We start from the raw sequence: 26647 nt of genomic DNA, 5'->3' as shown, positions 1-26647 counted from the left end.
TTACTTTTGTAGGTGTTTGCAAATAAAATAACGAGGTGTTTTATGTTTAAGGAAAACCATATAAACTGACTTATTGTACTCTGAACACTGAACACAAAGAGCACGGTAACAGAACTTCACATAATACGTCATCATGCCCGATCAGCCTCTTAAAGTGAACTCCAATTCAAAGCTGATGGTTGTGATTTTCACAAATTACATAACCCAATACTTTAATTGAGCTCTGGAGGCATGCCCTGGATATGGGATTAGAGTTGCTTTGGTTTTATGGGATGAGAGTTGGAGTTCACTTCTTTTAATAGGTTGTTCATTCAGCCATTCAATCAACCCACAGTATACTGATGGCCTTTAATTCCCTCAGCCAGTAGTCAGTAAGCCCATGTTCCATGTGTGAGATCGACGATCGGTTTCTATAAACAAGCAGTAAATCTTAAAATATTACAATATTTGAAAGCACTATAGGGAGAGAAACTGTTAAAATTTAAAGTCAGAGACCCTTGGTCAGATCTTTTCTCACAGACATGACCTAGCCTGTTGAAATTTCCTGGCATGTTATGCTTTTATTTTAGACTTCTGGCACTTTGGTTTAATTGAAACTCAACATGAAGCACAGGGAGTTCATCTTCACTGAGCCACCATTAAACAAATAATGAAGTTTGTCGTTGTTTTCAATGCATCAGCATAATTTTGGACTGCCCAAAGAATAAAGTGTCTGGGGGGTTGGGGGTCAAGGGCTCAGACTGAGCTAAAATCCTCACTGATTTCTTCTTGTTTTCCTCTACGCTTCTGATACAAGGACCACCATTAGAAGACCAACTAACCATTGGAGAGATTCTAGCAGTTCTGTCTCTGTAAAACCCTCCAAATCCACTGCATATGAGCCAATGTCAGCACCCTCTCTAGACCAATATCTCTAGCACCAAGACTCTAACTAGTCAGGAGCGATGGGCAAGTTGCACCACACACACGCCTGACACAGTTTTGCAAGCTTCCTTGTGCTAAGAGAATATCAAAAGGACAAAGGAAATGATTCAAGTCAGTATTCAAAGTCTTCTTGAAAAGGTATAAAATCCCCACTGACAAGAATAAATCCGCACACATTAAAATTCTTGGAACATAATTGCTTGAACAAGAAAATAACTTTTGAGATGGTATTCAGAACCTCCTGTTTGTTTATCAGGAACATACTGAAGCCTAAGGCACATGGGGGAAGCAACATATCACCTCACAAACTGTCCACCACTTGTTCCACCAGTCACACAATCTGCAGGACCCATGTTAGCCTCATCAGTCTGCTCAGATCCCACAGAACCGAAGAGTGGAAGCAAATCATCATTGATCACAAGGGGTCCTGCCAACTAGAATGGAAAGAAAATGTTCTCACTATTTCTAGAAGTGAAGTAGGTTGGTAATCTACAAGCAGTGCATAACCAAATTGTGATTAAATCCAGTGACTTCATAGACCAATTGAATATGCATTTAACCCAAACACGAGGAATTCTGCAGATGCTGGAAATTCAAGCAACACACATCAAAGTTGCTGGTGAACGCAGCAGGCCAGGCAGCATCTCTAGGAAGAGGTACAGTCGACGTTTCAGGCCGAGACCCTTCGTCAGGCCCAAACGTCCGAAACGTCGACTGTACCTCTTCCTAGAGATGCTGCCTGGCCTGCTGTGTTCGCCAGCAACTTTGATGTGTGTTGCATGCATTTAACCCATTCAGCATTCAGTAATAGAGAGCTAGGTGTATGTTTAAATAATGTAAAACTTTCTTTGTTAATATTAACACACATATTTACTAATTTTGCGGCCTTGCTCAATCTTTTCAATAAGTGATCCAGAAATTATGGAGCTTTGCCAGTAAATCCAGGTCAGAGGTGCATAAATGCCAAAAACTTGAAAAGTTTGACACATGTAAATGCAAAGTGGAAGTAAAAGTCAAGTTTATTGTCATATGCACATGTACGTGTATGCACAGGTGCAAAGAAAATCTTACTTGCAGCAGCAGCACAGACAAGCGTCAGGTAAGTGACAATTACAAGAAAAGCAGAAATTAGCTTTTCTTGTAAAACGTGAACAAGTTTTTGCAAGAAAGCACACAATTAAAACAAAGTCCATTGTGGTGCAAAGTAATCAAAGTAGTCACAGTGTTGCTATACTGGGGCAGTGATCACAGTTGTGCAGGTTGGTTCAAGAACCAAATGGCTGAAAGAAGTAGCTGTGTATTTCAATACAGAGAGAACATGAAACTCTCATCCTTGCTGAAAGATTGGACGTGATGAATCTATGACCATGTATTATCTATGGGCTCCACACTGAGTCCAAAAGCCAAGCTTAACTCTGATGGATTCCCCAGCAACTTAAACTGTGGAATCAGGTTAAAAATTAATCTATAATCCATTTATTTGTACGGATATTTAAGAGAACCAGAATAAAAGAATAATATGCACCTTATAAAATGATGCAGTCAATGTAATGAGGTTATTAATTTTAAGAGTATTTTTGCATTTTAGTAAATTGTTTAAAATAAAAGCTTAATACTTAAATTTTTTAATTTCATTTTTAGCCATCCTTAATTTGCTGTGAATTGGATAAATTGAGCTTAGGGCAACAAGAAAGTTGGGCCAATTGTCAGAGGTTTTCTAACCAGTTTGCTGTGTGACTACAATGGACTTGGTTTTAATTGTGACTAAGGTCAAGCTAGCAAACAGATCCTGGAGCGATGTGTCCTTTGATTTATAGATATGCTGAAGCTAGGTGTGAGAGAGCTGTGTGCCTCAGCACTAAGTAGAGTGGTGAGCTTCTTAAATCAAAATTCCAGGCTGTGGCAGCTAGCATTCTCCGTTTCCTTGCTTTATTTTTCTCTCTCCAATTGTCTCACCGAAGCTCAAAGTTATGGATTCTGGGTAAATCCAACACTTTCTGCATTTATTTCAAATAGACCAAGCTATTGTGAAATGATTTTCCTTAAAATAGTGAAAAATACCACAAATGAAAGTTTAAGGTCAGGAATTAATTTCACCCTTCAAAGGAAAGTGTTTTGAAGTTTCTTTGGGGATTTAAAGTCTGAGACCTTCGCTGGAATTTGATGTGAATTTTGCGTTTAACAGAACAATGAATGCTACTGCAGACAGGACTATGGAATAGCTGAGTAGTAGCTGAACAACCAGTGGTAATACCATTGGTGTTGTGACTCTGGCAATATGTAGCACTTAGACTGGGTTTATCCATTTTAACCTGCTTTGCATGTAGGATGTCCCGATTATGGATTATCTGGGATATGCATCCCTGGGATGGGAAGTAATGCAGAAATTTCCATTCAGTGGTCAACTGTGGTAGAATAATTGAGGAGCATAAATACTGATAGGTCCCTATCATAGAGCTGCATCAGTTGGTGCTGCTTCCCTAACAGCAGCAGTTCAAAGGAGTTTAATGCTGATAAGTGTGAGGTGCTACATTTTGGTAGGACTAATCAAAATAGGACATAGATGGTAAATGGTAGGGCATTGAAGAATGCTGTAGAACAGAGGGATCTAGGAATAATAGTGCATAGTTCCCTGAAGGTGGAATCTCATGTGGATAGAGTGGTGAAGAAAGCTTTTGGTATGCTGGCCTTTATAAATCAGAGCATTGAATATAGGAGTTGGGATGTAATGCTGAAATTGTACAAGGCCAGATTTGGAGTATTGTGTGCAGTTCTGGTCACTGAATTATAGGAAAGATGTCAACAAAATAGAGAGAGTACAGAGAAGAATTACTAGAATGTTACCTGGATTTCAGCACCTAAGTTACAGAGAAAGGTTGAACAAGTTGGGTCTTTATTCTTTGGAGCGTAGAAGGTTGAGAGAGGACTCGATAGAGGTATTTAAAATTATGAGGGGGATAGATACAGTTGACATGGATAGGCTTTTTCCATTGAGAGTGGGGGAGATTCAAACAAGAGGAGAGTTGAGAGTTAGGGGCAAAAGTTTAGGGGTAACACGAGGGGGAATTTCTTTACTCAGGGTGTGGTGGCTGTGTGGAAAGAGCTTCCAGCAGAAGTGATTGAGGCAGGCTCGATATTGTCATTTAAAGTTAAATTGGATAGGTATATGGACAGGAAAGGACTGGGGGGTTATGGGCTGAGTGCAGGTCAGTGGGACTAGGTGAGGGTAGCATTCGGCACGGACTAGAAGGGCTGAGATGGCCTGCTTCTGTGCTGTAATTGTTATATGGTTAATGCAATACATAATCTAGCAGAGAGGAAAAAATAATAATAACAAATAAAACAAAACATAATAATAAATAAACAAGTAAATCAATTACATATATTGAAAAATACCCCTGAATGCTGGCGTCATGAGGCGGATAAAGGGGACTTAGTACATGCGCTCTGGTCCTGTCCCAGAATTCAATAAAAGCCTTAATTATACTATCAAATTGCTTAAAACTACATGGAGCTTCATAAAATAGAGGGCTATGGGTGAAGCCTAGGTAGTTCTAAGGTAGGACATGTTTGGCACAGCTTTGTGGGCTGAAGGGCCTGTATTGTGCTGTAGATTTTCTATGTTTCTATGAATAGATTATTAAAAAATGTGCAAAAACAGAAATACTGCACATTAAAAAAAAAGTGAGGTATGTTCAAAGCTTCAAAGTCCATTTAGGAATCAGATGGCAGAGGGGAAGAAGCTGTTCCTGAATCGCTGAGTGTGTGCCTTCAGGCTTCTGTACCTCCTACCTGATGGTAACAGTGAGAAAAGGGCATGCTGGAGATTTGGGCTAAAGAACCTGTTTCTATGCTGCCTATTCAATGCAGTTACTGCTTAGGAACTGATGTAGACCCCACAAAACTACTATAGGCATTACATACTAGAAAAAAAAAATTAAAAACGCTACATATTTCTTACATCATCAAATAAATCAAAAAGGAAAAGAACCCTGTTGGAGACTGATTTCTATGGTGACAAATTAACTACTAGTGTTTCACAGGGCACAGTTACTTCATCGCTGAGCCTCATTGCCCTGGGCATTTTATCAATTTCTTAAGCTTTCGGCATTAACAGACTGTGCAATAGGAAGTATGGAAAATATTGGAAGTGGTTTTATTACAACTAATTGTTTGCCTAAATTATATGAAAATCAATTGCAGCAAGCAGACAGAGAAAGGTTAGAACTCTTGTCCTTGGGAATACTAGTGGCTACATTAGTAGAGATCACCTCTCCACAGTATTCTGCTATATGTAAGATGATAATATTTTGTAATGAAATATTTTTTTTTGTTTTGTTTCTGTTCCAGAATTTTCTTGAGTAATTTTTTTTATATCCATTAGAAGTAATATTAGGAAGATGCATCCAATTTTGGTTTCTGTGATAATTTCTATGTAATTTGGCAGTGATAGTAAATCACAACCATCACTACCATCACGGGCAAAGCCCTCCCCACCATTGAGCAAATCTATATGAAGCATTGTTGCAGGAAAGCAGCATCCATCATCCGGGACCCCAACCACCCAGGTCATGCTCTCTTCTCACTGCTGCCATCAGGAGGAGGATACAGAAGCCTTAGGATTCAAACCACCAGGTTCAGGAACAGTTATTATATTTATAAAACTTTTCTTGAAGAGCCAGAAGGAAGGGGATGACCCTTCTCTGGCACATCAATCTATTCATAGTCTCACATGCACCATGGCTGTGGCCAGTGGATTAAACCTGAAATCCATTCTTCCAATAATTCCATGAGGTAGGACCCAATCTAAGGTCAAGGCCTAAGCAAGCAAAAGGGTGATATATTGGTGGAGATCTTGGAGATCATCATGGAGATCTCTCGTTCTCTTATAAACTTATTTCACTGCTCTGCACATTTGCCCCAGTTGAAAATGAAAACTCTTATGTAGGTAACAAACACGCTTTAAACAGAAGCTCCCTTTGTTACCTTCCTCCTTATCTTTCAGAGCAGAAACAAGTGGTCAGGAGCTATTTGAAATAGAGCTGGTTGAGCAATGCAGAGTAGTCTTCATTTATGCAAGCATTTGTGGTTAAGCATCAGGTAGCAGTTTCACCTAGAACACCCACTACATTTGAGGCTGTTGTTGTGCGTGTAACCACTTCAGAAGGTCATGTAGTGCACACAAACCACAGTCTGAATGAAGACAAACTGTCTTTCATAATTCATTTGGGAGTCTAACTTAGCTCCCACGTTATACAAACACAGCAATTATACCTGTCAAGTGTATGATATTGTGCATACATAATATGCAGCAGGCAGCTGCCTCAGGAGAGCTTAGGAAAAGGGTTGAAAAACAACATTTTCCCTAAAAGTCATTTTCTGGTGTGGTAAATAAAGAAAGAGGATTTACTAAAGCACAGACTTTCACCTCTTGCGAAGAAATAAAAGAAAAGCTGATGTTAGCCAAGATATTTTTGACGGTAGCAATCATTAAGTAAAGCAGTGGTAAAACAACCAAGAGTTATTGATGGTTTAGGTTTTAGCAGCTTTTGGTGCAACTACTGCTAGATTGATTCAAACATACACTCAGTGGCCACTTTATTAGGTACCTTCTGGACCTAACGAAGTGGCTACTGAGTGTAAGTCTGTGGGCCTCTGCTGCTGTTGGTTCGATGTGTTGTGCATTCAGAAATGCCCTTCTGCACACCACTGTTGTAACGCCTGGTTATAGTCGCCTTCCTGTCAGTTTGAACCAGTCTGTCCATTCTCTTCCCACCTTTCTCATTAACAAGCTGTTTTCTCCACAAAACTGCCAGATACTGGATTTTTTTTTTTTTGTTTTTCACACCATTTTCTGTAAGCTCTGGAGTCTGTTATGTGTGAAGTTCACAGGACAGCAACATTTTCTGATCTATTCTGACCACCTCGTCTAGCACCGACAAACATTCCACGTTCAAAGTCACTTAGATCACGTTTATTCACCGTTCTGATGTTTGGTCCGAACAACAACAGAACCTCTTGACCATGTCTGCATGCTTTTATGCATTGAGTTGCTGCCACGTGATTGGTTAATTAGTTATTTGAATTAATGAACAGGTGTTCCCAATAAAGTGGCCACTGAATCTATTTGTATCAATGAAAGAAACAAACTAACCTAGTGATAACTTTAAATTAGGGGTGTCACTATGACTCTTTGCTGGCTGGTGGTGTAGTGGCATCTGCACTGGACTTCAAGGCAAGTGGTACCCTGGTTCGAATCCGGCTGACTCCTGGCATGCTTTCTATCTGTGCTGGGTTGAGTGTCGAGCTAGCAACTCAGCCTCATAAAAAAAAAAACAGACAACTGCTAAAGAAATGGCAAAGTTGCCACCCGATGCACCACAACGCACAGAAAGGAACAACGACTGATTCTTTGTCACTTTGCTTTTACTCTTTGAAATCTTTGATTATGTTAAGTCTCTGAAAGTTTCTACTAAGTAAACATGAATTAATTTTATCTCTATAGTGACTAACCTAGACTTTCATAATCCTAGGTGATTGTTTCCCTTGTTTTTTCCCTTTGCCTCTCTCTTAGTTTGATCCATCTATTACTGGATCCTTGTTCCCTCCATGCCCCTCTATTTTAATACTTAAAGTGTACATCTGGATAGCCATTTGCTAAACTGCATTTACTGGCCTGAGAACGTAGACCTTTTCAAAATACTGACTGTTTTGCACATTCAATGGTAGATGAAGCAGTGGTCAATCATATAAAAGAAATAATAAATTAAATGCATTTTTATCACTATCTCACAGTTTTCATCATAACTCTTTTTCAGTTTATAGGTTATTGGGTTCAACTTGCCAGGTTGCCATGGTGGAGTTCGCCCATGACTTAACCATTCCGCTCCTATGTGCTGTTTCTAAGAACTAACACATTCACCAAAAAGACATGTCCTTTCCAGTTCTTCAATAGAAAGATATATTGGTCACATTGAAAAAGACTGTGAGAAACTCAACAGGTTAGACAGCATCAGTGGAGAAACAGTCAAAAGACATTTTGAGGTAGATGGATAGGAAGGGTGTGGGCTAAATGAACGTGAGCAAATTGCACTGGTCTACTGGCACCATGGTCAGCATAGGTGAGTTGTGAGAAGGGCCTGCTTCCATGGGGTATGATTCTAACAGTTCTGGTAATGGTCTTTTCTCCTAATTTAGTTAAGTTCCTTGTTCATTTTTCTGTATTTTCTTGTATATTGTGTGTGTTAACTTTTAATATTAGTTAAATCAATTTCAATTATTCTTTGATTATCCAAGCTACTTAAGCAATGTGAAAGGTCTGTAGGTAGGAGCCTCAGGAAATCGGTTGCCATCTGGGTTGTCGTTGGCGTCCAGGTTCCATGGGCATCCCATAAGTATAAGGTTAATAAGCTACAGATGCTGAAGCTAAGAGCTGGTTGGATCAAGAATGATCAGGTTTAATAATGTGGTCAAAGAGGCAAGAGAATTTTGTTTTTTTTATTGTGAACGTAAGAAATAGGAGTAAAAATAAGCTAGCTGGCCCTTCTGTTCTACCAGTCATTAAGGCCATGACCGGTTTCTATCCAGCTTCATTGTCCTACACTTGTCATTAATCCCTTAATTCCATTATTATCCATCTCCGTTTTGACCAAAGTCAATAATAACATTGGCAAAGCCTTCCGGGACAAAGAGATCCAAAAGGAAATCATCATATTCTGCATAAAGAAGAAGTTTCTCCTCATCTCAGTCCTAAATGTCTTATCCCATAGTCTGAGTGGTGGTGATTACCAGTTTTCAACTCTGCAGCCAATGGAAACATTCTTACTGTTCAGGGTACTATAAGTTTCAATGCCATGTTACTTTATTCTTCTAAACTCCAGAGAACACAGCCCAAGTCTACTCAATCTCTCCTCATACAGAAATCTGCCATCCCTGAAACCAGTATTATGCACTTCCTCCACAACAAGTACAACTTTCTTAAGGTAAGCAGAGCATAGTCTTGCTTGTCTTGCTTATACCCAATATAACTGCAGCAAAACATCTTTGCTTCTCAGCAAATATCCTCTCATTAATCGTAATTTTCTTGCTTAGTAGGGGTTTTTTTTACCACCAAAATTTTTTCAATTTTTAACATAATGTTAATTTCTTGAGACATTGTAAGTGTTGCTTACTTCGATGTATTTGTGTTAATTTTGGATTATAATAATAAAATGATTTGAAAAGAAAGTAATTATGGCCAACATTGCAATTATCTTTACAGCTTATTGCATGATATGATGTATTCAGAAACCTTCAATAGGGGTTCAGGGATCTTAATAGGGCTTAGAATAGGGATTCATTTTTGCTGTGAAGGAAGAAATAATTATTACTTCTCTCATGCTTTATATGACCTGAGTGCTTCTAAAGCACCCTAAAACCCAATAAGTAATTTTGTAGTCACCACAGCAACTTAGCAATATACCAGCTAATTTTCACTAAGGAAACACAATAGAACCTGTTAACCTGTTAGCAAGGTTCTGCTGGTGCTGGAAATATTAATTTAAAAACACATTTGTCCATTCACAGATTATCAGTATAGAGACAGAAACACAGACTTAATGTTTCTATTACTCTAATGTGATGGTCAGACAAACAGTTTAATTGATGTTGGCCTGTGGTAGAAACATGGTCTATAGCCTAGAACAACCAGGCAATTTCCTCTGCAATTTCCATAATGCATGGAACTTTTTATGCCTACTTGAAAAGTCAGATATAATGTTAGATTAACACATTCAAGATCTGTTTACTTATCATGTGTATATTGAAATATGCAGTGAAATGTGCGTTTTTGTTAACAACTAACATACCTGAGGGTGTGTTGGGGGCACCCTGTAAGTGTCGCCACATATTCTGGCGCTAACATAGCTCACAATTCTTGGCAGAACAACACAGAATGCAACAAAACTGAACACAACAAGCAACAAAACAACAGCAAAACAAGCCACTTTCTTCCTTCCCGTCCACACACATACACAAGACAGTCCATCTTCTTCAGATTTTAGCCACCTGTGGTCTTGCATTCAATCACCTTATGAGCAATATGATACCTTTGACTATAGTGTCCACCTTACTTGAACAGTCAAGTCTTTGGATTGGAACATGTAGCCTCAACCAGTCCCTCAGAGAAGGCAGCATAGTCATCATTGCCTGAAAGACGACAACATTAAACAATCGCTTTGAAAGAGTATAAGAAGAAAAGCAGGTTGAATTGCACAGCAAGAGCACTTTCTAACGAGTGAGGAGGAGAAGATGGTGGCGCAATGCAGCGCGCAGCAGCCACTCTGGTGAATGATATCCGTTATCTGGCAAGTAGGGTGCCGTGCACAATCCTGATTTGATGGAGACAGATGTGAGAGCACGGAGGGACATCTGGAGAAACTTCTGAAATGCCTTCTTCGCTGCCGCTGCTACTGTGTGATCCAGAATCTCTGGAGGAGGTGGTCTCAAGTCCTTTGCTTTGCTTGTTGCTCGGCGGCCGGGGCGGGGTCGAAGCGCTCGGCGGAGGATGGTACTCGGGAGGCTGTATTGGAGGGGCTGGTCGGAAGCTCGAAGTTTTCAGACGGACTCAGAGTCGACTGTGGTCGGATGCTTCCAATGCATCGGCAGTTGTCGGCGCCTGGAGGTTTATGGCAGGAAGAGTTTCTCCCTTTTGCTCCCTGCTATCTGGACTATTGGGAATCGATCGGAACTTTGAAACTTTTTTTTACCGTGCCCATGGTCTGCTTATCATCAAATTATGGTATTGCTTTGCACTGCTGTAACTATATGTTATAATTTTGTGGTCTTGTCAGTGATAGTCTTCGGTTTGTCCTTTTTTTTTGTGATATCACTCTGGAGGAACATTGTATCATTTCCTAATGCATGCATTTCTAAATGACAATAAACGAGGACTGAGTGTCCTTATAATCTAATGTAATAATCTAATCTAGTCTAATTTACAAGCATTTATATGTGAATGTGGAATCCAGAACTGGCTGACAGAAGTTTGTCAGCATTTTGCCAACTAAAGCCCACACTGACTTCCTCTCAAGAAGTCCAACCAGGAGCATGGAAAATTGGCAATTCCCCAATGCATACACAGGGATGTATGCCCAAGCAAACCACAGCCTGGTGAAGAAAAGTCACTCCATTTACTTTGAAAGAGATTAAGTTAAATCTCAGCTAATTTACATATATTTATATTGTTTTCATTTATGATGTTTTGATTGTTTAAAGTATCTTAATTTTTTAAATATTTTATTAAATGGTAATCAGAATCAAGTTCATTATCAATTATTTTCATTTATAATGTGAAATTTATTGTTTGTACAGCGGAACAGTGCAAATCCATAAAAAATTATTATAAATTGCAAGGATGTTTCTTTGTCTTTGGGATGTATATATCCTGTGTCCTCTGCATTGCCCTTAGAAACTCCACCCATTGCTATTTTGCCATCATCCCTGTTAGTATCCCCTTCCAATCAACTTTATCCAGTTCCTCTGTCATACATCTGTAATTCCAATTACTTCACTTACTGCAATTCTGATACATCTGACTTTAAAGTTCAGAAGTTCAAAATAAAATTTATTATCAGAGTAAATACACGTCACCACATATAACCCTGAGGCTCTTTGTCTGCGGGCATACTTAGCAAATCTATAGAACAGTTACTCTAAACTGTAAACATCAGGAACTGTAAACTGTGAACAAACTGTGCAAATGCAGATAATAAATAAATATCAATAAATATTAAGCATGAAATAACAAGATAAAGAGTCCATAAATGAGTGTAGTTACCCCTTTTTGTTCAAATGCCTGATGGTTGAGGGGTAGTAGCTGTTCTTGAATCTGGTGATGTGAGTCCTGTGGCACTTGTACCTTCTACCTGATGTCAACAGTTAGAAAGGAGCATGGCTTGGGTGGTGAGCATCTTTAATATGATAATGATTGCTGCTTTCCTACAGCAAGTTTTCATGTAGATGTGCTCAATGGCTGAGCAGCTTTTACCTGTGATGTATGAAAAACACTTTAGCTTCTCCCTCTCAAGTTACAGGGTGAATTTTATCATATTATGATCACATACTGGTAAGAGTTCCTTTACCTTAAACTCTTTAAGTCATTCCATTTCATTGCACAACACCCAATCCAGAATAGCTGATCCCCTATTGGGCTCATCCACAAGCTTGAGATCCAGCACCTACCTAATTTTCCCAATTTACCTGCATATTGAAATTCCCCATGTCTATCATAACATTGCCATTTAGACATTCCCCAAGTGGGCTCAACCATAAGTGGCTCTAAAAAGCCATCTGGTAGGCATTCTCCAAATTCTCTCTCTTCGGATCTAGCACCAAACTGATTTTCCCAATGCATATTGATATCCCCCATTACTATCATAACATTACCCCTGCAATATTTCTTTGCAATCTTCTGTTGTAATTTGTATGTCACCTCTGGCTACTGTTTGGAGGCTTGTATATAACCCCTATCAGTATCTTTTTATCCTTGCCATTTCTTAACTCTCTCCACAAGGACTCTACATCTTCTGATTCTGTGTCACCTCTTTCTATAGATTTGATTTTAGTTTTTACCAAAAGAGCCATGCCACCAACTTGAGGCTGCTCACCCTTTCCATGTGGACTGGTGTGTGATTTTCTGACTTCTCTTTCCTGAAGTACACGATCAGTTTCTTGGCCTTGCTAACGTTGAATGTGAGGTTGTTGTTGTGACACCATTCAAACAGCTGATCTACCTCACTCCTGTGCCTCCCCAACACCATCTGAGATTTTGTGCTGTCCTTGGCAAATCTATCGATGACTCTCGAGCTGTGCTTTGACTCACAGCCATGAGTATGGAGGGAGAGAAGTTTAAGGCAGCTTTGATTCCCAGTTAAGTTAATAGCTTTGCTATTTACAATTGGAATGATTTTTAGTGAATAAATCAGCAATGAGCAAGAACAGTCTACAAATTCAATTGCCACAAATATTACCTCCAGTAGCAAGAATATCCAGAGCTTCCATCGTGGGCATATATAGTTCTCTTATTTCATTTGTCCTCTAAGCACTCCTTGCAGAGATTTTGTAATAACCATTTTGTAATAAACTTATTCTTACATGAAAGGTTTCAGAAATGAAAAGGTTAACGTATGAGGAGTGTTTGATAGCTCTGGACCATACTCGCTGGAGTTTTGAAGTGAGAGGAGTGACCTCATTTAAACCTATTGAATATTGAAGAGCCTAGAAAGAGTGGACATGGAGAGGATGATTTCTTTAGTGGGTGAGTCTCAAAACAGAGGGCACAGCCTCAGAATAGAAGGACATCCCTTTAGAACAGAGATAAGGAGGAATTTCTTGAGACCGAAGGTGGTGACCTTGAGGAACTCATTGCCACAGGTGGCTATGGAGGCCAGGTAATTGGATACATATAAAGCGGAGGGTGATAGTTTTTTTTATTAGTAAGGACATCAAAAATTACTGAAAGAAGGCATGAGAATTGTGTTGAGAGTGAAAATATATCAGCCATGATTGAATGACAGAGCAGACTTGATGGGCTGAATGGCTTAATTATGTTCCTATGTCTTATTGTCTTATCATTTTATTACCACGTAATGTTGGGTGATTTGATTTTTAATGCCTTAAAAGATGTCATTCCATAAAGGCTGAACATGCTCTGCAAATTTCAGAATCAGAATCGGAATTATCGGCATATGTCGTGAAATTTGTTAACTTCCACGTTCTATTTCTGTTCTATTTCAGTGGATTTACACAGCTAGTTGCAAGAAGAAGCATTAGTACAACATGTTAACCCTTTGTGTGACTATTACATTGCCAGCTTCACAAGTGGGAGAGCCACTTTAGAATTTGTATTGGAGCTGTACTTGAAGTGAGGCAGATCAGATGAAGCTGCACTGCAAGTTGAAGCTTTGCTCCATCATGCACTTTCTAAAAATCACTTGATTACAGATAATGCACATTACAGCCCTTGAATCATGAATGTATGCATGAGCTGTCAACAAGGAATTGATTATTGGCCATTATTGGTCAATATAAATTTCTTACAACGGTTTCAAGTCAATCATATATAATTTTTTAATGAACTTTTGTAGATAAGATTATTCACAAATGTATTTAACTGGATGGAAAATGGTATCATTGAATATTTATCATCCTGGACCCTCTGTTACAATAAAAGCCTGAGGGATTGTGCGGAAGTAATGGTCTTTAAATATTATATATTTCATTCTCGGACCTTCTTCATCCCACCAGCTTTTTGCCATATTGTGCTTTAAAGGCTAAATTTTGAAGCTAATCTCAAAGAAGTATCTGTATGTCTGTCTGGCTTAAAGGAAAAAATGGAAAACGATTAGTTTTATTTTCTGTTGGAATGACCTGTCACAGATTATTATAATGTTAGAGTTCTACATAACAGTAAGATAAATCAAAAAAATGCATCTTACTCTCTATGCAAATTGCTAACATGTAAAATACTTACATGAGGAAGACATTGGCTGATGGTACTGCTATTTGAACCACATACATTCACACTAAGAAAGATCGTGGCCACCTACGTCTGAGCTCTGTCATCTGTTGAAACCATGTCAATGATTTCTGCACAACACCGGGATTTTCCCCGTGCAGTAGTCAGTAAATGTTCATTGTGAATTGAAGGCTGTACCTTCTTCTGAAGCTGATCTGTGGTTTGGCTCTGTGGTATGTTTCTGGGAGGAATACAGGTTCTGAACATCTCGGGCAACATAACCTCATATTCATCCACTAACCATGCTGGGGCCTAATGGTGTGCTTCACTAATATTTGACTGCAGATTGGTATTTTCAATGGGTGAGTCCTTTTAGCTTCACATGTCACTACAGGAAAACCTGAATGCACTGTATCTTATACATTTAGTATTGGAGCATAACTGTTAAGACTATTCACATTTGACATCCAGGCAGCTCTTAAAATAGCACTAACCAAATTAGAACTGGTTTGCATGTGGGCCTGAAAATCTGGCTTGATCGCTAGGATACAAGTACCCTTTGAAATCTCCGACGTGACTTTCACCGGTAAAGGAAAATTAGCGATAGCTACAATCATGCCATTAACTTACTCAACATAAACAATTCAGCATTTTGTTGCACACTTCTAAAGTTTGAAAGGAACCAAACCACTTTTGAAGAGATATATATGGCTTGCAGATACTTTTGATTGATCAACTAGGAATCAGATCTGTAGATCTTTAAAGCAAGTGAGTTCAGTTGCTCCAGTTAGAAAGGAGTTGTCACAGGCTAACTGTATTTATTTTTAGTTGTTCATGGACGTGGCTATCATTGTCCAAATGGGCTTGTACAATAACCCATGAGTTCACCATTACTGATTTTTAAATTTATGAATTTAAATTCTGTAGTTGCCATGATGGGGTTCAAAATCACATATCTGAATCCCTAGACCAAGCCCCTGCAATTGAACCTCTAATGTTGGTTTAGGATTATGATTATCCTCTGCATTTTATTTTGAGAAACTGATTGGTAATTTAGCAGTAGTAACTATTGCTGTGTTTTCTGACAAAGCTGTACTTGGTAAATGGGAGGCCTTCAAAAATGAACTTTTGAGAGTACAAAGCTTGTATGTGCCTGTCAGAATAAAAAGTGCAGGGAACCTTGGTTTTCAAGAGAGATTGAGGCCCTGCTTAAGAGGGGAAAGGAGATGCATGGCAGGTATAGGCAGGTGAGAACAAATGAGGTGCTTATGGAATATAAGAAGTGCAAGAGAAGATTTAAGAAACAAATTAGGAGGGCTAAGGCCACAGATATATTAAGAGCAAAAGGACTGCAAGGGACAAAATTGGTCCTCTGGGAGATCAGAATGTTAACCCATGTCTGCTATCGAAACAGATGGGGAAGATTTTAAATAAATTGTATGCATCTGTATTTACTGAGGAGACAGAAACACACTCTATAGAAGTGAGACAAACTGGCATCAACTTCATGGACCCTGTACAGATTACAGAGGTGAAGGTATATGCTAGCCTGATGCAAATCAGGGTGGATAAATCCCCAGGACCTGACAAGATGTCCCCTCAGACCCTATGGGAGGCAAGTGCAGAAATTGCCAGGGCTCTAGCACAGATATTTAATTCATTCTTAGTGACAGGAGAGGTACCCGAGGATTGGAGGATAGTTGGATCTGGGAGACCTGAGTTATAAAGAAAGATTGAATAGATTAGAACTTTATTAATTAGAACATAAAAGATTGAGAGGAGATTTAATGGAGGTGTACAAAATTATGAGCAGTCTAGAAGGGGTAAATGCAAGCAGGCATTTGGTGGGACTACAAATAGAGGTCATGGGTTAAGGGTTAAAGCTGAAAAGTTTATGGGGAACATGAGGGGGAATTTCTTCACTCATATGCTCATGAGAGTGTGGAATGAGCTGCCAGCACAAATGTTGCACGCGAGCATGATTTCAATGTTTAAAAGAAGTTTGGATAGGTACATGGATGGCGGCCTATAGTCCCGGTGCAGTTTGATGGGAGTAGGCATTTGAAATGGTTTTGGCATGGACTAGATGGGCCAAATGGCATGACTTTTAAATGCTGTAATCTAACTTATAAAAACAATCAGAAGTATCTTGAGCACAAGATCAGAATGGGTTCATAATTAAAAATGTAGCAATTTACTTGGAGGCAGCATTGGCAATACTTATCTGAAATATTTATACATGAGAACATCTGTATCATTGCCAAGCCACTGTTACTGCCTCCACATGTAGAGATCTAACAAAATGATTGACTACTTTCAATATGTTGATGTGGAGCTATCTTCTTAAACTGCTGCAGTCCTTCTTATGATTGGAACTCCCACTGGTGCCCTCGCATAGGGAATTCAGAATTTAAATTGAGGATGAGGGACTGACAATGCTTTTCCACAACTGAACAGTGAGCAACAGGTGAGGAATCTGCATGTGGTGGCCCCTGTTGGCCTTGTATTCATGGTGGTGAATGCCTGCTGTGAGAGTAGAATGATGAGTAACTGCAGAATGTACATCTTATTGCATAAACATTGCAGCCACTGTGCAATGATGGTTGAGAGAAGGAATATTTAGGGTGGTTGGTGGGTTGCCAGCCAGATAAGCTGTTTTATCTTAGAAGGTGCCAAAATTCTTGAAAGTCATTGCTGCTGCACTCACCCAGGGAAGTGGAGAGGACTCTGTTACAGTCCTCTATGGTGCTTTGTGGATGGTGGAAAGCTTCAGTATATCAGAAATGGAGTCACGGCCGCAAGGTTCCTATCTTCTGATCTATACCTGTAGAATTTGTACTTAAGTGCCTCATTCGGTTTTCTGGTTAATGACCTCAAGATACTGGTTCCAGAGGTCTTGGCAATGGTAATGTCGTTGAATATCAATGGTAAGTTGCTGGACTTTCTCTTGTTGGAGGTGGTTATTCCTTAAAGCAAAGAGAAGATGAGGTTAAAAAGAGTAGAGCCCATGTTGTGCCAGGGATATATAAGACTGTAAAGGGTGCTAAGACATAGCCAGCTTTTAAAATCAAGTATATGTAGTTCAAACCACATTTACCTGAAATTGTACGTTCCGTGCCATGTCACATGACATAGACGACCATGGTCTTTCTATGACCATGATCGTTCTTGGAAAATTTTTCTACAGAAGCGCTTTGCCATTGTCTTCTTCAGGGCAGTGTCTTTACTAGTTGGGTGACCCCAGCCATTACCAATACCTTTCAGCAGTTGTCTGCCTGGCATCCGTGGTCGCATAACCAGGACTTGTGGTATACACTAGCTGCTCATACGACCATCTACCAACTGCTCCCATGGCTTCTCGTGACCCTGATTGTTCGGGGGGGGGGGTGGTAAGTAGGCGCTACACCTTGCCCAAGGGTGACCTGCAGGCTAACAGAATGAAGGAGCACCTTACATCTTATCTCACCCCCGCAATGCTAGGGTGGAGACATACCTCCACTCACCACCCAGTGTTTTTGCAAAATTCAGCAAACTTCCATTTATATAGTACCTTTGGTATAGCAAAAATATCACCTCACAGGAGCATTATTTAGTGGTTTATGGGGATATTAGGTCAGATGACCAAAGGATTGGCCAAAGAGGCGTGTCAAGGGAGACAGAGAACTAAGGAAGATTTGGAAGGATTCCAGAACTTAGATCCCAGAAATTTCCTGTTTTACCTTTTCTCCACAACAGTTTTTAAAATAACAAAATTAATGGTAGCACATTTCAGTGAAACAACTGAGGTGAGTGTTTAAAAGGTAAGTACTGTTATTTTTCATAGATATGTGGCAAAAGCCAAGGTTTAGTTCGTTATGTGGTTTGTACTATACCACATACATATACACTCCCTGGAGCCACTAACCCCAAAATGATCCAGAACCAATGTACCACAGGAAAATATAAACAGAAAAGCTAATTCAGCAGAGTGTCATTTTTTTTTCGACTCTCTGTGGACCCACTTTGCTACCATCTCCTGTAGGATTTTCCTATGTAAAGCTGCAGTGACAGGATGCCCTGGCAGAAACCTCTTACATATTCGGAGGCTTGTCACTGCAAGTTTCTCCATCGTTGATTTCGAAAGGACTCTTGCCACAAATGAGCCAAAAGGGAGCAGAGATGACAGAGGCGAGATGGCAAAAATCAGGAACAGAGCAGCACCAAGGGACAGGAGACTGGTGGGAAATCGTAGCATCCTGACAGTCCGTGCAGTCAACCTGAACTGAAGCTGCAGGCATACTCTCATCACGTCTGTCTGAGTGCACTTCAAATACCGAGAGCCCCACACTGGACGCTGAGGGCTGAGCCCGGTCCCATGCTCAATTCAATTTTTTTCTATATGCAAGTTCTGATAATGGAAGACACATCGTAACATTTTTTATGCTAAGCTTCCTTCCCTGTTGAACACAGGAGCTGCACAGAGACTTTGGAGAACCACTTGCCAAAGATGAGGCCAAGGTAGGGTGTACATGGAGAGGATGTTTCCTATTGTGGGAGAGTCTAGAACCAGTGAGAAGAGCTTCAGAATAGAGGGATGTCCATTTAGAACAGAGATAAAGAGGAATTTCTTTAGCCAGAGAGTGGTGAATACGTGGAATTCATTGCCACAGACAGCTGTGGAGACCAAGTCATTGGGGATATTCGAAGTGGAGGTCGATAGGTTCTTAATTAGTAAGGGAGTCAAAGGTTACAGTGAGAAAGCAGGAGAATGGGGCTGAGACGGACAATAAGTCAGCCATGATGCCATAACAGAGCAAACTTAATGGGCCAAATTGCCTAATTCTGTTCCTAAAAGCAATAATCATGTCTTCTATACCCTTAAGTGTGCTACATGAGATTAAAATTTACATATGGGTTGGATTTAAAGCTAAAATTAAATTAGGTTATCTCATCCTACTTGCAGATGCAGGTTTACAGACTAAAAGGGAATTTGAGATGTTAAAAGACAACTGTGAACGTCTTTCTGGTAAGTTACTTCCACACCAATGTTTGGTAGGTAAATCTAAGATTCTGTCCCCATGACAATGAAGGAAGATTCATATAACCTCTAGTCAGAATGACTTGGAGGGGAACATATAGATCATGGCATTCCCATGCACCTGTTGTCCCTGTCTTTCCAAATCAAAGTCATCATGAATAATGCTGTTAAGTTAGAATACTGTGTGTTATTGACCATGATAAATAGCATTTGCTAATGCAATGGATCAATGGGCATACACATGAGGTAAGCATTAATGCTTTAAATACATAGAGGTGCAAGGATTCCAGAATATAAATGCAGTAATCGGCAGCCAGCAATGAGATTTCATTGCAGTTGAGAACAGGTCAGGTACGGTAGCAAAGCAGCCCTGGTAACTTCAGCCTTGAAGTCACTGACAGTGAATCATCATCGTATGCAAAATACATTGAATAATTTATTGCTTCAAATAAAGATTTTGTCCAACCTCTTATCTTGCATTGTATCTGAGGCTGACTACACTGCTGAGAATTAACCTGGGTCCCATGCCTGCCCATTCACCTCCTCCCTCACCTCCATTCAAGGTCCTGAATAGTTGTGCCAGGTGCAGCAACATTTTCCCTGTACATCTCCCTGAGTCATCGTTTGAGTCCAGTGCTCTTGATGCGGCCTCCTCTACATTGGTGAGACCTGTTGTAAATTGGAGAGCCACTCCATCCGCCAAAAGTGGAACTTCCCAATGGCCAAACATTTTATTTCCTATTTCCATTCCCATTCCAACATGTCAGTCCATGGCCTCTTTTTGTGCCATGATGAGTCTACCATCAAGGTGGAAGAGCAACACCATATATTCCATCTGGGCAGACTTCAACCCGATAGCATAAATATCGATTTCTCTCTCTGGTTAAAAAAAATCCCTCCACTTCTTTTCTTTCTATTCGCTGCTCTGGCCTCTTACTTCTTCTCACCTCCCCTGGATCCCCCCCTCCTTCTCTTCTCCTATGGTCCACTCTCCTCTCCTATCAGATTCCTTCTTCTCCAGCTCTTTAACTTTGCTACCCACCTGGCTTCATCTATCTGTCATTGTCCGGTCCGTGAAGTCCGCATTCCGGTTCACAGTCTGGCCCATTGACCCTTGCTCCAGGTTTTCCTGTCTACCCTGCACTAATTGAGGGAGCTGATTCTCATTGGGGTTGGCTGCATAAATACCTCCAGAGAGCAGGGTGTGGCTGCTGGATTGTTCTTGTCTTTACTCCTTGTATCCCTTCCCCTGCTTTCTGTTTCCTCACCTGAAGCCTTGCCTTGCCTTGCCTTGCCTTGCCTTGCCTCGCCTCGCCTCGCCTCGCCTCGCGTCTTGCCGGTAACTCTCACCTCACCTGAAGTTCTTCTCTCGCCTTGCGTTGCCTGAAGTCTTGCTGGTAACTCTCGCCTCGTCTCACCCAAAGTCTTGTCTTGGAGCCACCCTGTACCTAGCTCCCTTCCTGTTCCTTGCCTCCGTTGGGTAAGTCAGGCTGTCTTGCCGTTACCTGTGGTTGGTTCTGTTCCTTCCTATCCCTTTCCTCTGTTGGGTAAGCCAGGTTGTATTGCTGTTACCCTGCGGTTGGTTCTGTTCCTTCCTGTTCCTTGTCTCTGTTGGGTGGAGTACCGCGCCCTGCCCAGGAGGAGCTTCAAGATCCCAAGCCTCGCCTCAAGTCTCTGGTCTCCAGCCTCGTCCTGCCTGCCAGCCAAGTCACGTCCTTGCCTAGTACTGGGGTCCAAGCCAGATGCAAGACCCAGCTTCTGGGTCCTTGTCCAGTCTCTGGCTCGGAGTCCTAGCCTGGGCTCCTAGCTCTCTTGTCCAGTCCTGTTCCGAGTTCCAGGTTTTCATGTCCATGTCCTAGCCCTCACCCCAAGTCTCTGGTCCTGTCCCTAGTACTTCAGTGTCTGTGTCTTGCACTTGGGTCCATTCCCAGCCACCTCCTTATGACACTATCACCTTCTAACTATCCTCCTTCTTCTTCCCCTACCTTTTTTATTTCTGGCATCTTCCTCCTTTCCTCCTTCTTCCCCTACCTTTTTTTATTCTGGCATCTTCCTCCTTCCTTTCCGGTCCTGAAGAAGGGTCTTGGGCCAAAATGTCGACTCTTTATTCACGTCCATAGGTGCTCCCTAACCTGCTCAGTTCTCTCAGCATGTTGTGTGTGTTACTAGCCATTCCTGTGGAGTTGTAAGGAGTCACTTTGTGATGTTAAACACAGAACTTGAGTCAATGAAGTTTGCAGTCAGTAACATATTCATGGTTGGTAATCACGTGCAAAAAGATTAACTTTAGTAACTTCAGAGAAAGGCGAACAGGGGAGAGCTAGAACAATGTCAGTATCTGAGGATCCCACACAACACGACTCATCTCTTGACATCGCAGTGTCTTTACACCATCTGTAAGGCATAGGTTAAGAGTACAATGGAATATGCTCTGTCTAGGTCAAAGCAACCTACTTATCTGGCATGTCATCTACATCCCTAAACATTCATTTCCTTCACAGTGAGTCAAGAATAAGACTGATAATTTATTGCTGAGCCCAATAAACCAAACACAAACAGATGTTATAACTCTGAAATTAAAGCAGGTAATGTTGGGGACAAACATTTGGCCAACCACTAATAGAGGAAAAAAATAATGTTTCTGGTCAACATCCTGAAACATAAGTGGGAAAATAAAAACTAACATTGTTGTTCAAAACAAGTGACATACTTTCAAGCTACCTTCCATGTTCCCCCATAAGCCATATTGAGCACATTCTTGGCTAAATTTTCCACCTTTAACATTCAGTCTACAGTTCTTGTTTCTCCATTAAAGCAACCAGTACAATCAAAGAGCCAATCCACCCTAAACATCCTCTCTCCACTTTCTGCCATTGGGCAGAAGATACAAAATCCTGAAAGCATGTAGCTCCTGGCTCCTGGACAGCTTCTATCCCATTCATGCCATCCACACTTTTAAACAGACCTCTTGTATGATACAATGAATTCTTAGCCGTACAATTTACCTTATTACGATCTTGCACCTCATTGTTTACCTGTACTGCACTTTTGCTGTGGCCTTTACACTTTGTTCTGCACTGTTCCTGTTTTACCTCAGTGCAACTGCTGGAGGAGATCATCGGGTCATGCAGCCTCTATGGAAAAGAATAAGTAGTCAACGTTTCAGGCCAAGATGCTTCATCAGGGCTGATAAAGGCTCTCAGCTTGAAACATTGACATTTCATTCCTTTCCATAGATGTTACTTGACCTGCTTTTGCAAGCATTTTGTATATATTACTATGGATCTCCAGCATCTGCAGAATGCCTTGTGTTTACCTCAATGCAAGGTATAAGATCTGATCTTTACGAACAGTATGTGAGACAATGTTTTCACTGTATAGCCGTACATGTGACAATAAAAAACCAATACCAATTCCAATGAGATGGTGGAGGTGGCTTCTCTGTCAGAATAACATGATCCTGCAGTCCTTTAATTGTTTTACCTAAAAACCAGAACCCAAAACCCACACCATATGACTATCTGTAAATTAAAATAGCTTTAACAAAAATTTATGCCCAACTGCACGTGCAATAAGATGACCAACTTTAGGAAATTCAGAAAAAGGCAGAAAGGGGAAACTAAGAACGAAGTAGGTGTATAAGCATCCCACACAACATGACTCATTGCTTGAAATCCCTAAGTCTTTCCACCATCTGTAAAACAGAGGTCAAGAATGCGATAGTATATGTTCCATCCGGGACAAAGCAGCCCACTTATCTGGCACCACATCCATAAATTTACACGCTTCTTCTGTTCATTGCTGATACACTGTCTGCAGTAAACACTAACTGCAGATTCACACCAAGGCTTCCTTGACAAAGCCACAAATATATACCATTAAAAAGGACAAGGGCAGCAGATGCATGAGAATATAGCCATCTACAATTCTCCTACATACCACTCTCTATCCTAAGTCAGATATACCTGTAGATAAGTACCCTTTGTTGTTACTGGAACTGCCTACACATCAACAGTGTGAATATGCTTTCAGTAAAAAGACTTCAGTAAATCAAGAATTTGGCTCACCACCTCCTTTCTCAGGAAAAATCAGGAATGGCAACAGACTTTAGTCTTGCTAGTGGCACTTTCTCTTGTAACGGAATACAATGTCTTAGACAGGTATCACAAAAAAAAACTCATACCCACTTTACCCACATCTCAACTGCATCCTGGCAGCAAGGGATCACAATGACTAGTACAGGATTTAGCCCAGTATATCACGGGTAAAGCCCTCCCAATCATTGAGCACATCTACATGAAACGCTGTCATAGGAAAGCAGCATCTATCACCGGAGATCCCCACCCAGCTCATGCTTTCTTCTCACTACTGCCGCCAGGGAGAAGTACAAGAGCCTCAGGGCTCGCACCTCCAGATTCAAGAACAGCTACTACCCCTCAAGCATCAGGCTCTTGATTTAAAGGGGATATTACACTCAACTTCTCTTGCCCCATCACTGAAATGTTCCAGCAAACAATTATCTCACTTTTAGAACTCATTGTCTCATTATCTCATGTTCTTGTTATTTATTGCTATTTGTTTATATTTGTGATTGCACAGTTTGTTGTCTTCTGCACTCCGGTTGATATTTCACTGATCCTGTTATAGTTACTATTTTGTAGATTTGTTGAGTACTCCCATAGGAAAATGAATCTCAGGGTTGTATATGGCAATATATATGTACCTTGATAATAACATTTACTTTGACCTTTGAACTTTGAATAAAAGGATAATAATGAGGAAACCTGTGTGTTTAAATCAGAGAGACTACTCACAGGACAGATAAACATTCACTAACTCACTCTACTTAATAGCAGGGAGGTCTAAGAACAACATCCTGGAATGCAGGTTGGAAGTTTAATGGAGAAATTCAAGATCAGAGGAGCATGAATATTTATAATGATAAGTATAGTAAAGTAGGTTTGATTGAAGAAGTAGCTTTTCAAATTCAGACAGTAATCTTTTGAAACACAATCACTCTCACTTTGCATCCCTTTACAGATCAGCCATCATCACATTGTTTTTATTTATATCTATATTTTTGCCTATATTTGCAAATGGGATCCCAGGAATATTTTTGCATGTTCTTCTCATGGCAGCACCATTTCAAAGTTGCCGCTGCTCCCTCCACAAGCACTTGTTTACTTACTGTTTCTTGTCTCTTCTCCTTTGGCCCCTTAACCAGCTCAGAGAGATCAAGAGTGATAATCCATGGTATGAAAACATACAAGCACCAACTGCGGAAAATGATAGGCAAATGCAGAAGTTCTGCAAGTACAGACGTTAAAAGCTTTTTCAAAATATAATTAAAAAGAAATTCTGAGGAAAGCAGAAGATGGAGAATAGAGCAAAATGTTAGGTTTCCAAGGAACCTGCGGCAAGTGACACATTTCTGACAACTTACCACTATCCATAAAGCATATTCCTGGGATGGCAGGACTTTCATATGAAGAAAGACTGGATGAACTGGGCTTGTACTCGTTGGAATTTAGAAGATTGAGGGGGGATCTGATTGAAACGTATAAGATCCTAAAGGGATTGGACAGGCTAGATGCAGGAAGATTGTTCCCGATGTTGGGGAAGTCCAGAACGAGGGGTCACAGTTTGAGGATAGAGGAGAAGCCTTTTAGGACCGAGATTAGGAAAAACTTCTTCACACAGAGAGTGGTGAATCTGTGGAATTCTCTGCCACGGGAAACAGTTGAGGCCAGTTCATTGGCTATATTTAAGAGGGAGTTAGATATGGCCCTTGTGGCTATGGGGGTCAGGGGGTATGGAGGGAAGGCTGGGGCGGTGTTCTGAGTTGGATGATCAGCCATGATCATAATAACTGGCGGTGCAGGCTCGAAGGGCCGAATGGCCTACTCCTGCACCTATTTTCTATGTTTCTATATTTCTATACTCTCCATATAAAGAATAGTCTCCATCGGGGCTGTTGTGTATTTAATATTTCAGTAATATTTTAGTAATCATGTAAATATGTTGTTTGATTAAACATTCTTTGTTTTTATAATTCATAAAAGTACATGAGTTGCATACGTCACGATGCTGCCACGTGATATGTGTTGTCAGTTTAAAGTTCAAAGTACATTTATTATTAAAGTATGTATATATTATATAACCCTGAAACTTGTCTCCTAACAGGCAATCACAAAACAAACAAATCCAAAAGAACCCCGCCACAAAAAAAAGACCATCAAACCCAATGTGCAGAGAAAAGCAACAAATTACGCAAACAATAAATGTAAGCAAATAGAGTCCACAAAGAGAGATGATTAATTCAGCGCAGAGCGGAGCAGTGAACTGAAAACGTTCCATCCTTCGCCTCGGGCCCCCGATACCTGACCTCTTCAAACTGGCCTGGCACCGAAATTGTCATCCAAACAACAGCTCAGTCGCTTCGATACGCTCTGAGGCCTGGACCCCGCTGCCTCGATTCAGCCTGTACCCAACCTTTCCGATTTGGCCCAGTGCTTAAATCAGCCGAACCCCGGGTCTTCCTCACTCCTCCGTGACGGGCCTGTTGCCGTGCCACTTCTCAGTCTGCCACATCGAATGCTTCCAAGTGCAAAGGGAAGTTACAGACTACTGCTTGCAATGATCGTTTCCCACAAAAAAAGTGATAACAAATTATTTAGTTGTTTTCCTTTTTTCATCATCCACCAGCTAGAAATCGCTGGGATTCCTCAACGCCATCTTAAACCTTGCTTAAAGTAAAGAACAAATTAAGACTTGTATCTCTTGTTTTCCCTTGAATTAGTTTAATCTTTTGAAGCTACAAAACATAAGAAAGGCAATTAGGGGCTCTGTATGCATGGAGCAAGGATGAAAATGGAGTCGCATGAAGTCTCTGAAGTTTTTACTGGGTCATATCAGTATTCATACACACTGGGCTACTTACTATGTAGGAGCAACGAACCAGGCCTAGCGAAACAAAAATATGTGCACTCGAAAGCCCGAATCCAAAAGAGAGAGAGCTTCCTCTGCGTAGAAGGCCTGATTGATTTGCCCTGTGATCAATTGGCCACATGCACATGTACCAGTTCTGACAATTGCTCCAATCTGGTTCATAAAATATCTTCAGAGTTAGAGAGCCATACAGCACAGAAATATGCTCTTCGGCCCAACTCACCCATGCTGAGCAAGACACGGGGAAATATTTCAAATTGGGC

The 26647-nt window shown here is 40.6% G+C and overlaps 2 long non-coding RNA genes across 2 annotated transcripts in view; both read left to right on the top strand.

Moving 5' to 3' along the window:
- The window catches only part of LOC140199733 (uncharacterized), a 96332-nt gene that overhangs the window by 56684 nt on the left and 13001 nt on the right, over positions 1–26647 (top strand). The gene's annotated exons all lie outside the window — the stretch shown is intronic.
- Positions 14652–25668, top strand: LOC140199735 (uncharacterized). The gene is made up of 3 exons (XR_011886479.1): positions 14652–14781; positions 19362–19424; positions 25620–25668. It is a non-coding gene; the product is annotated as an uncharacterized lncRNA (long non-coding RNA).

This window comes from Mobula birostris, chromosome 6 (assembly GCF_030028105.1).
Source record: "Mobula birostris isolate sMobBir1 chromosome 6, sMobBir1.hap1, whole genome shotgun sequence".
Taxonomy (NCBI): Eukaryota; Metazoa; Chordata; class Chondrichthyes; order Myliobatiformes; family Myliobatidae; genus Mobula; species Mobula birostris.
This window is presented reverse-complemented; position numbering and strand designations above follow the sequence as displayed.